General features: G+C 34.5%; 1 long non-coding RNA gene across 2 annotated transcripts; it reads right to left on the reverse strand.

Moving 5' to 3' along the window:
- Window positions 1–881: 881 nt before the first annotated feature.
- Window positions 882–10,832, reverse strand: LOC133200651 (uncharacterized). 2 transcript variants are annotated; one of them, XR_009722982.1, is made up of 5 exons: window positions 10,756–10,832; window positions 7,711–7,842; window positions 2,532–2,621; window positions 2,179–2,388; window positions 882–917 (listed from the first exon to the last, which is right to left on the reverse strand). It is a non-coding gene; the product is annotated as an uncharacterized LOC133200651 (long non-coding RNA). The 2 variants fall into 2 exon arrangements; XR_009722981.1 differs by lacking the exon at window positions 10,756–10,832 and adding an exon at window positions 8,153–8,263.
- Window positions 10,833–12,704: the final 1,872 nt, after the last annotated feature.

The following is a 12,704-nucleotide window of genomic DNA, read 5'->3' on the forward strand; positions in this document are numbered from 1 at the left end:
TTCCAGCCGCAACTTTTCTATTAACTTATATGCATATCGTAATGGCACAGACAAAGAGACATTGTATTCATACCCAGGTAACAACGCTCATTCCTGGGTATGGACGTACTCTGGATTCTACAAAATGAGCGTAGAACCAGCTTGACTAGATAGAACATTCTGTCGTTAAAATGATATTGTCCTAAGGACTAGGGGTTGTTCCGAGACACAGTTATTCCAACTACAACTGGACCACCACAGAAAGTAGTTATTCAACCATTCTTACCATTTAATAAACTAAAATTGACAGACTTTGTAAATGTCCGATTATAATTGATAATTAGTTACAGTAGCCTGATCATCGATTATGAAATTCTTACCAATTCCCATCACTAGTTGTGACATAAAAGTCTATTTTTAGAAGAGTTGGTCATTTCACCATGTTTTTGTCAAACGAAATAGGAAAAGTTTTAAATATGCTTCGAGTATAATCTTACCAAAATATGGAGTGAAGACCTACTCATATTTAAAAAGTATGATATAGGAGGAAAAAATGACCATTTTTGCCCTCTTTTGGTGTGTATCTGCTATTTCATAGACCAATAATATTAATCGTTATAAGATTGTAGCAAATTGCAAAGATTTTACATAAGGTATACAATAATGTTACATGAAGTATCAAAGAAAATTTTGACATGATTAAGATTTAACTTTTTACATCTTTTTTTGTCACACAATAGGCATTTACTTGCCTTGTTTGCCCATCATCTTTATCAGTAGATAAGGTTTATGATTCAGACGGCATCTGATAATGCAGCAATAAAATGTAAAATGATAGAAATAACTGCACTATGCTCACTTTTTTCCTCCCAGAGCTCTTCTTTTCATCTTCAATTTCTTTCTCTTCATTTCCTCAACTCTTTCTTCTATTGCAAGTTCTGTAAAAAAAAAAAATCCAATTCGATAAACTACTAAACTGACAAAAACTCAATTTGTCAAGTTTCGGATTTTACCAGATTCATGAAAAATCTTGGCATACTGAACCTTTTTAGTGATTTATCTGAGAAAAGAGTGGTTAGTAACTTATTCGTTTTCATGTACCTGCTTGACTTCAACAGAAACGTTTTGGTACTAGAATGTGAAATACATACTTTTGTTATTACCTAAAATATTTCCATGACCTCAAATTCACCTATATTTCTTGCTGCTATTAAAGCCTGGTCAAGAAATAACGTTTCCCCTATAACAGGCATCAATTAACAAGGTTATGATTCAAAGTTTCAAAGTGTGCAGCTTGATTCACACAAAAGAAAAAAAACATGACTGAACAGATTTACAAGTACTTGCAAAGACTAGAAATGTGTCTTGATTGACATTTTCAGCCTAAGGTAAAGTCAGGGCATAGTCATGTAACATGTAACATTTTTCATGATGAATTACCTATATACAGTCCAATCTCATTATCTTAAACTAGATGACACAAAGTAAAAAAAATAAAGATGTTCCTGGGTTCCAGTAAAGAGTACTCAAATACCACTTAATCATACAGTGAAACCTGTGTAATCCGACATGCACTGGGAGACAAATTTTTTGTCGGAATAGATAGGGCGTCGTATTGATCAGTGTAAAAAAACATAGAAAAAAGTAAAATGGGAATGAAATTTAACCTTGGAATTTACAGTGTGACGGATTGCACAGGTGTCAGATTAGACAGTTTTCACTGTACAATCATATAATTATGGAGATAACGAAGCTCAAGAGTCCATAGAAAAAATACAAATCAGGAGCAAACACGGACCACTAAAAACATCAGAGGTGGGATCAGGTGCAATATAGGAGTAAACATCCTCTGCCAATCATTCACATTTGATGTGTGCTCCTTGTCATGATCGGGAAAACGGAAAAGTCTGTAGACAATTCAATGTGTAAACAGACAATTCAATGTGTAAATAATGGCCAAACAATTAGTATTAAAAACATCAGTCCGCATTCGACTTACATGTAATGAAAGATTGTTGTCATTGTATCGACCATAGCTAATTACACACATGCAAGTCACTACATCCAGTCAAAGTTGATGTTTTGATATTTTTTCTCAAAATATTTATGAAAGAATAAGATAAGTACATGGTAATTTTGTTGACTTGAAGAAATACATTGATGGGGAAGGGGGGGGGGGGGTATTGTGATAATAATTACCTAGTCCTTTTTCATTCTGCCTTTTTCTTTATTTCTTTCCCTTTCTCTTCCGTTCCACCCTCTGGCTCATTATCTTCCATCACTTCATCCCTCTCAGAAATGGTTTCCAGTACAGATAAAGTGGTTGATGAATGACTTACTCAAAATTATGGACCCATGATATAGATGTTGTAATAATGTTACATGACACACACTGCAAGTCACTGTGCCCTGTAAAAATTGTTACCTTCTTCATTTATATTTAAGGATCAAGAACTAAATAAGAATTCATTCTTAAGTTTTACAAAAAAACTATATAAATCAGGATTTGAGAGGGCTTTGTAAAAATACTGTGAGATACATAATGTAATAACCTTGTCCTTTCTTCACCTTGTCCTCCTTGTTCTTCAGCGTTTTCTCCACTTCCTCATCTTCCTTCATTAAATCTTCCCTAGTAGCTGCTTCTAGTAGAAATAAATACCAATAAAATAAATTAAAAAGATCTTGACTCAAGAAACAGTAATGGTTACACATATTATAAAAAAAGAACATTCTTAGAATATTTGTGAAGAACTAAATAAGTATTTTAGCTAATCAAAGTAAAAGACATTCCTATCAAATAGAAAACAAGAAGTCTGTGATCGAGCCAATGCTCACTAGTAATTATAATTCCCGCACTGATTTGAATTTGGTACGGACAAGCACAGGGGTAAACAGGAAGTTGACGTCAAATTCATACAAAAATGAATCCCACCTTATGGCATGCCTAAACAATTTAAAAGTGTGCTAAACTTTCAAGCATCATCCTTAACAGTTGTTGAGAAAACTGTGATGGAAATTTAGTACGGACAGATGGAGGGATAAACAGGAAGTTAACATGGGATTCCTACAAAAATACATCCTACCATATAGCATGCCTAAACAGAGAGCGTGCTAAAATATTAAGCACCTTCGATGAGTAGTTGCTGAGAAAAGTGCAACAGAAATTTGGTAAGGACATGGATATAATAAATATGACTAATTTAAATCATGTTTCTGTCATTCCATGTGAACTTTGATCCTCTTCTGTGGCCCTACCCTACCCCTAGGGTCCATAAATTGAACAAACTTGAATCTACACTACTGGTATTTCAGGAAGCTTTCAAATACATGCAAGTTTCTCAATTAATGCAAAATTGGTTATTTTCACTGGTTTAAATTTTCATGATTTGAGGGGATTTAATTTGTGGTTGAAAAAAAAAAAAAAAACATATGACACCATATCATAAAATTTCGATATTTGGTTTCACTACAATGTATACTAGTAGCTTAACACTGGAGGGTTTTTTTTTTTATTTTGCCTACCATGAAATGAGGCCTTGATTTTTAAGGTTTCATTTAAAACACATGCATCTTTCACTTATAGAGTCACAGCTTAGTAACCGAACAATCTCATTACCTATTTCAAACATCTTGGATTGACAAGGTGCTAGGAACAAGAATTGAACAGGGACCTATTAATTATAATGCGAGTACCGACAACAACTACCGTCTAGGCTACTGTGATTTGTCAGTTTCAGGAATTAAGATAAGGGATATCAATAATGAACACTTAAGTAATTATTGCAAAATATAAAGTCTAAACATTTCGGAAAGACTATGAATTTTAAATTAATTCTACTGATTTAGTTAAAAGTTTTTGTTAGAGACTGATAAAGGAGACTTAAATTTTCAATTCAACTTTCCAGCATCATGTTTTATACAGTGTAAGCATGGCCTGACTAAATATATGCCTGAGATATTTTAATGTCAGGGTTCAACACTAATGTTAGTCCGTTAGTCTGATCAGACTAATACATTTTCATTTGGACTAATAAAATCTGTCGCTAGTAAGTCCCAACAGACCAATAAAAATTTCTGGAAAACAAAATGAATAAATTACGATTTTCAACAACATTTACTAGAAAACCCTGCATGTATTTTTAGCTTTCTAGCATCTTAGCAGGTAGTAAGGTAATTCTGAGTCAAGTTGGCACTTAATTTTACGACTGACTGATGTGAAATTAAACATTTTAGTGATTATGATTTAGTCCTGTACAAACAATTAAGGTGGATTCCGCCCAGAATTTCGTTGGACACCAAGGGTATTCCACCGAATCCACAAATTCAAGGCTCTCAGAGATTCCGCCTAAATTTAACAGATTCCAGTCATCAAATTCTAGGCTGAATTTAGTTCAGTGGGAAAATAGCTGGAAATTATAAAAAGAAATATTTTGGACAGTTTAAATGGAATCTATATTCAGGCGGAATCCTGTTATTTCAATTCTAGGTGGAATTTCAATTTCCATGCAGGCAGAATGTCAATTTCCAGGCGGAACTAATTACATTTTCGCCTCAAAGAGCTATATACGGTAAGGGCGTATTCCTGCCCCCATAATAGTCAAATTTTGAAAATCTCTTGAAATGAGAAAAAGTGCATATATTGTATAAAATAACCCAAATTCAGACAATATATTATGAAATTGGAAAAATTAGTTGGCTTTTCTTGTCTCTGTGACGTCACAAACTATTTGGATTTCCGTTATTTTTAAAATAGAGGCCAAAATGCACAGAGTTTGTTCAATTTTGACTATAGTATTTATAGAGCGCAAGCTTGCTCAGGTACCATATTTCATTGATATTATCATTCTACACATTATATCAAAAGATCTAGTCTGAGCAGACCTGCGCTCGATAATTTCCAATCAAAATACCGACATAAAATACGCTATTTTCTCTCATAATCATTGCAATTTGGAATTTACGTCATTTTATTGACGTCATATCTAACTAATGATGTCATAGTTGATAAAAATATTTAATGCTTTGAAGTCTGCAAATATCCACCTGGTTTAGAACATAATTAAAGATTTCTCCATCAAAGTTTTATTTTGGGGGCAGATACTGGCCACTACAGAATATAGTCCTTTCCAGCTAGTCTCCGCTTGGTTAACGCTTGGTTTCTGCTTATATTGCTTTAACATTTATAGTAAGTTTTACGCCTGGAATTTTACTGAGAATTCTGTCTTGATTATGCCTTTTTCCAGGTGGAACATTTTGTACAGGGTATGATACATAAAGATGTCAAACGTTTTGAGTATAATGAACGAGATCAGGAATATGTTCATACTTCCTGCATGATCACGAGATTTTAAACAAGAGGCCCAGGGGCCACATCGCTCACCTGAGCACTATGGCTAGGAAAAAACAGAATTCAGTTCAGTCTTGAAAGGTTGAAAAGTTTAAATAAAAAAATTGTTCGGGGGGGGGGGGGGGGTCATGAATTGAACAAATTTGAATCTACACTATCTGAGGATGCTTCCATTTAAATATGACCAAACATGACTTTGCTGTTCTTGAGTAGAAGATTTTTAAAGATTTAACCTATGTATTCCTATGTAAAACTTTGATCGCCCATTGTGGCCCCACCCGACCCCCGGGGGTCATGATTTGAACAAACTTGAATCTACACTACTTGAGGATGCTTCCATGTAAATATGACCAATCATGGCTTTGCTGTTCTTGAGAAGAAGATTTTTAAAGATTTTTCCTATATATTCCAATGTAAAACTTTGATCGCCAATTGTGGCCTCAACCGACCCCCAGGGGTCATGATTTGAACAAACTTGAATCTACACTACCTGAGGATGCTTCCATGTAAATATGACCAATCATGGCTTTGCTGTTCTTGAAAAGAAGATTTTTTAAAGATTTTTCCTATATATTCCTATGAAAAACTTTGATCGCCCATTGTGGCCCCACCCGACCCCCGGGGGTCATGATTTGAACAAACTTGAATCTACACTACCTGAGGATGCTTCCATGTAAATATGACCAATCATGGCTTTGCTGTTCTTGAGAAGAAGATTTTTAAAGATTATTCCTATATATTCCTATGTAAAACTTTGATCGCCCACTGTGGCCCCATCCAACCCCCGGGGGTCATGATTTGAACAAATTTGAATCTACACTATCTGAGGAGGCTACCATATAAATATGACCAATCATGGCTTTGCTGTTCTTGAGAAGAAGATTTTTAAAGATTATTCCTATATATTCCTATGTAAAACTTTGATCGCCCATTGTGGCCCCACCCGACCCCCGGGGGTCATGAATTGAACAAACTTGAATCTACACTACCTGAGGATGCTTCCATGTAAATATGACCAATCATGGCTTTGCTGTTCTTGAGAAGAAGATTTTTAAAGATTTTTCCTATATATTCCTATGTAAAACTTTGATCGCCCATTGTGGCCCCACCCGACCCCCGGGGGTCATGATTTGAACAAACTTGAATCTACACTATCTGAGGAGGCTACCATATAAATATGACCAATCATGGCTTTGCTGTTCTTGAGAAGAAGATTTTTAAAGATTATTCCTATATATTCCTATGTAAAACTTTGATCACCCATTGTGGCCCCACCCGACCCCCAGGGGTCATGATTTGAACAAACTTGAATCTACACTACCTGAGGATGCTTCCACATAAGTTTCATATTTTCACGCTCTGTGGTTCTTGAGAAGAAGATTTTTTAATGATGCCATTAATTTTTCACAAATTCTTAATTATCTCCCCTTGGAAGAAGGCGTGGCCCTTCATTTGAACAAACTTGAATCCCCTTTACTTAAGGATACTTTGTGCCAAGTTTGGTTGAAATTGGCCCAGTGGTTCTTGAGAAGAAGATGAAAATGTGAAAAGTTTACAACAACAACGACAATGACAACAACAACGACAGACAACGGACAAATTCTGATCAGAAAAGCTCACTTGAGCCTTTGGCTCAGGTGAGCTAAAAATCTTTGGAATAAAACACTTCATGTACTTTCAAAAAACTATAAAAAGTACATTGTAATCAGTCTTCGACAAATCCCGGGAGTCCGAAGCCCGGGACCTGGTAAAATTGGAAGGGGGCATGTGGAAATTGCATACTTACAAGCCCAAAGGGCATGTGAATTCTGAGGCCTAAGCCTCCGTATTATCAAATTAAGTAATACCAATAACATTAAATGTACTTAAAAGTCTGATTTTTCATCTGAAGTGGAGCACCAAATAAAATTTTAACGATAGTTTATTCTACCACGATTTCCAGGGAACTCTTTTGCAAAAGAAACACAAAAAGTGTACAGGTTGAAAACAATATTAATGGCTAGACAATAGATCAATAGAAATGGATTTCGGATCATTTCCTTGCCATGCAAAGGCAAATAAGAATAAAATTACTTGATAAAATTCTGGGCATGTGAATATTTGTTCGGGCTAGCGTAATAAGTGGTTAAACCTGCCCGAAGGGCATGTACTGAAAAAAAGATTTGGCAAAGACTGCATTGTAATGTTTATTTTTAGATAAATCGTTACAAAACACTGATCTTTCCTTTTTTGACGGACTCATGTGAAGTAGTAAAAGAAGGACATGTTTGTTGAAACACCCTGTATTAAAGGGATTTCAACGCTTATGTACATGATGTATTTGTTTAATCATTCTTCCCACCCCAAAACAAAAAAAAGAAGCTTTTTAAAACAATTCTACTTACGCATTAGAAGTACTGCCATCTTTTTTCTCCTGGTGAAGATTCAAAATATAATTAAATGGGTTTGTGTTCACTGGCCAATAGTTTTAAACACCATCTGCAGGAACCTTGAAGTTTTCCTGTATCACCATGAACCTAAAAAAATCGATGTTATACTTCAGTATCACAAAACATCTATCCTAAAACATTCACAGACAGACATTACACACATACAAACGTTCCACGTTCCATTTATGTTCATTTTTTGAAAATAATCATAAATTGTGAATTTGCTTCATCTTGCACTGATATAAGTCCCAACATTGTTTAGTTAAATAAATAATACAGTTAAAAAGCATGTTTTACTGACCATGCTGACAAATAATACATTAGACAAAATTAATACATGTATCGATCATGCTATCAATAAAATATGAAAAATGTTAGTGTGCATGTTCACACACACTTGAATAAGTTGACTGACTGCTTCCAAAGAATGTACATGTCCTCATTCATGTAATCCTGTTCCATGATAATAGTTTTCATTTATACCCCTTCATAAAATGACACATGCATGTCACTTACATACTGCAAGACCCTGATGGCCTGTACATTGAGTACACTACTTTCACTTTGAACTTGAACTTGACTGAATACCGATTCCGACCTCGTTTGTGAATTTTTGTGTACATATTGAATCCTTATGTAAAAATATACTCAACTTAGCTTTGAATTAATAAATAATATAAATTGACACATTAATTGAATTTATTCGCTACATACATGTAACTGTAAACAACAGGAGGTATGAGAATTAGCTGTATGTTCATAAGGGGGTGGGGGGGGGGGGGTTACTCCCATATGAAACTGTCTGGGTGGTTTAAACACAGGCACAAATTTAGCTTCCATAAACCTGTAACAGACTAGCATTTCTCCTCCTATATATGTAAAATATGTATAGAAAACCATGCGAAAAAGTGGTCAAGGCAAGAACAGGCATGGGATAATGACTGAAATATAACATAACACAGTTTTACAAATAAACCCTTCACAGAAAGTTGTGCTAGGTTCCCTACATGAACTCATGGATTCTGAAAAACCTGTACCAGAAACCTGTGCCATTTTCCATATCTGGAGACCCTGATTTGGGAAACCGACCATGTCAAAAAATAACCAAATATGGAGTCATGAGATCTGCATGTGCCTTAATTAATTCATCTAGATTTGGGTTAGGATCTTGGAGAATCCCCTGATGTTGCTGTAGATGCCAAATAGAGACTGAATACAAACTTTACAATGCTTTACATTATTAATTTGATTAGTTTTAGAATTTTTAAAGTTTGAAATTAATACATGTATGAGAGTGCCACATTCATTTTTATAGAACTTATCTACACTATCATTTTAACAATTTATAGTAGTTTCTTATTAAGAATCAAATGATTCAATGCACAATTCTATAGTAATTTAACTTAATTAGGCCAAATGAAAAAAATTATGTGTTTCTGGTGACATATGCTAAAAAAAAATTAGGCTAGGTAAGTAGGGAATAACTTTTTTTTTACTTTACTGTTAATTTTGTTTACTTGATTGTTTGTTATTTAATTCCCTTTCGAGAAATTTTCACTCATATGGAGATGCCACTACTTGTCGGTGGAGGGCTGCAAATTAATAGACCTATACTCCGCTCTCAGTGAGGGATCTTTTTCATGCCAGCACCTACTGCGACATAGGACCTCTGTTTATATGGTCTCATCCGAAGGACCGGTCTTCACGTCCCACAGTGGGATGGGATTCGAACCTGCAATCTAAGGATCAACTCCTTACTTCGCGACTCTAGAGCAAACACTCTAACCACTGCGTCACACAAGCAACACTTTTCATTTTGAAAGCATCAATTAATTATTCTGTACATTGTTTTTCTATCATATACATGTACATAAACATACATGTATATGAATAAACAAACAAACATATATATATATATATATATATATATATATATATATATATATATATATATATATATATATATATATATATATATATAAAGTAGGAGTACTCTTTAAGACTCTTGGATAAACAGGTTTTTACAGTGTACGAGACATGCATTTTATGGACTGCACTACGAGAAAACTTTACTATGAACAAAAGTATGATTCAAAATCTCGATTTGGAATAAAAAGTAGTAGAGTCGGTGGGTAAAATTAGGTCAGCTGGGTTATGGGAAATACATGTTGTTGTTTTTTTCAGCCTAAGTTTGTTCAATTTGAATTTAATAAAATCATAACTTTCTTTATCATGTGATGACACAAAATGAAATGAGATTGTTAACTTAGGTTAAATCATCATTGATCAACAAAGACTATTTCAATGTCTGTCAGCTTGCATTGAAACATCCAAGGATAAAGATTTCAAATGGCTTCTATATTAGACTTACTTACTTAGACTTTTAGTTCGAAAGTGACAAAATCATTCAAGTTGACCTAAGTACAATTCCAAGTGATATACATGTATATTAGTTATGTATCTTTTATAAATTAAGAAAGACACAAGCTATATTAGCTCAGGATCATGAATCCTTCTAATCTGATTTGCACAAAGGAAGTTATGATCATGCTATGTAAAAAGCCGTGAGATTAAAAATACATGTATATAGTTTGAACCAAATCTGCCTCATTCAAATTTTGTAAGTTAGAAACTGTCTTCTTGGGACAAGTATTCCTTGCCTACACATTGGTTTCTGTGCACAAGAACACCTTGCTTTCAACCTCAGATTCTTTGTCCATATCTTGGGTCTGTGGAGCCCGTACATCTTTTCTAAATTTCATATATGGGTTCCGTGCCTTAACTGTGTCTATATACACTATGTCTATTTCACCTCAAAATTTTGGAAGGACACTATATTGCGACTCGATTTGTTTTAAAATATGCACATTAAGCAAAATAAAAGTTGTGTATTTCATAGATTTCAACAATTGGAAATGATAATATTATTAAATTACAAACTTCAACTCAGCCTGAAAGTACAATTTTCTTAACAAGTAGAATTTCTCTTAGCATGCTTACCAATAGACGTACTCAATATATATGGGGTATACAGTCCACCAATACATTTCCCATAGGCGACAATGTTAACCCTTTCTCACACTGTTTTAAATCCTTGCCTTACATTTAAGGATGGAACAACTCTCAAATAACATCTCAAGGTGGAATGTCAGATTGTTTTCCGGCCAAATGCACACATTCGCAAAAAATAAACATCTGAAAATGAAAGTAATTAAAACAATAAAAGTAGAGCATTAACATTTCCAAAATCTAGGGAGTGCACATATCAAACTATACAATTCCTTTCCTTTAAAGTCGCCCGTGTGGCGCAGTGGTTAGAGCGTCTGCTCTAGAGTCGCGGAGTAAGGAGTTGATTCTTACGTCGCGGGTTCGAATCCCACTGTGGGACGTGGAGACCGGTCCTTCGGATGAGACCGTATAAACCGAGATCCCATGTCGCAGTAGGTGCTGGCACAAAAAAGATCCCTCACTGCTCAATGGCCATAAATGCCGAGTATAGGACAAAATTTGCAGCTCTCCACCTGCAAGTGGTGGCGTCTCCATATGAGTGAAAAATTCTCGAGAGGGACGTTAAACAACATACAAACAAAACAAACCTTTCCTTTAAAAGATATAATGTGAATTTACAAGAGTCTCACTTAGCCTATCTTCTTTTACGTGTTGGTATCACAGCTGTATCACATATCACGCTCACAAACACCACAGTGAAAGGTTTAAAATATATGCACAACCAAACCTTTGTGAAATATCTGCACTTGACTGATATCACATGCATGACTTAATAATTTTATACGTGACTCGAATGACCTCTGATTTGTTTATCATGTAAATATTTTGAACTTGTCATTTACACCTTTATATAACGTTTCTTACTCTATACTTACCATGAGGGGTATTTACATACTAAAATAAATCACAGAATGACATCGAAGGTATAATCCAATAAGTATTTCTATGTTATTAGGTTCACAATCAAGCATCACGCCACAACAGTTACGATTAAGTAGTAATTCGTTCCGGTGATGACTCGGAATGAAATTTTACACAGAAAAAAAAATGTTTATTACTTGAGTAAATTTGAGTAGAATAGGTTAATCAGACAATTTTTTTTTACTAGAAATAAACATGGTAAATGGAGAGGGGGGAGGGGGGAGGCATTAACAATGTTCAAATAGATATTTCTATATATAGTCCCTGATTAGACTAAGTGTAAAATTTATGCAGTTCTTTATATATACGATGGACAATGTTTAGCAATTCATGCACCGATCCAGTCCAGTCCACTCATATTTTTTTTATTTTTATTTTTTTATTTTTTATTTATTTATTTATTTATTTATTTATTTATTTTTTTGAGTTTTCAAATTGTAGTTTTTCTCGGGGGGGGGGGGGATGGACAAGTTTGCGTTTTTTAAAGTTTATCTATTTATTTTTTAAGTTTTGGGTAAATTTCTCAGTTGGATTTTTTTTGGCCCCCCCCCCGGAAGACCCCCCCCCCCCCCGGAAGAATTCCTGGATCATCTCCTTCTGAGGAAACAATAGTGAACATGAATCACTAACTCTAATGAATAAATATGGTAAAGTCTTGGAAACCACATTTTACAATTACCGTAATCACACCTCATCAAGTCTAGAGACTGTAATTATTTCTCTTACACGGACAGGTAAGCAACTAATGATTAAAGTTTCCAATCTGAATACATGTACAAAAACTTGCAGATTTTCATATTTTGATTAGTTTACCAGCTTTAAGGACACATACAAGAAGAACTGAGCATACTTTATTTTTGGATGAAAGAGAACTCTGATCTTGTCTACATTAGCCGTAGTATTTTAAAAATGCATTTCCCCTTCCGATCAAAACAGTTTATCATACACGTACCTCCATTATAAAGATATCTAATCTTTCTAAATTCTTTTTATACAATACATGTGCAGGTGTTCCATTG

The sequence above is a fragment of the Saccostrea echinata genome, unplaced genomic scaffold (assembly GCF_033153115.1).
Source record: "Saccostrea echinata isolate AGI-Se365-2 ecotype Australia unplaced genomic scaffold, CSIRO_AGI_Sech_v1 ptg000040l, whole genome shotgun sequence".
NCBI classification, from domain to species: domain Eukaryota; kingdom Metazoa; phylum Mollusca; class Bivalvia; order Ostreida; family Ostreidae; genus Saccostrea; species Saccostrea echinata.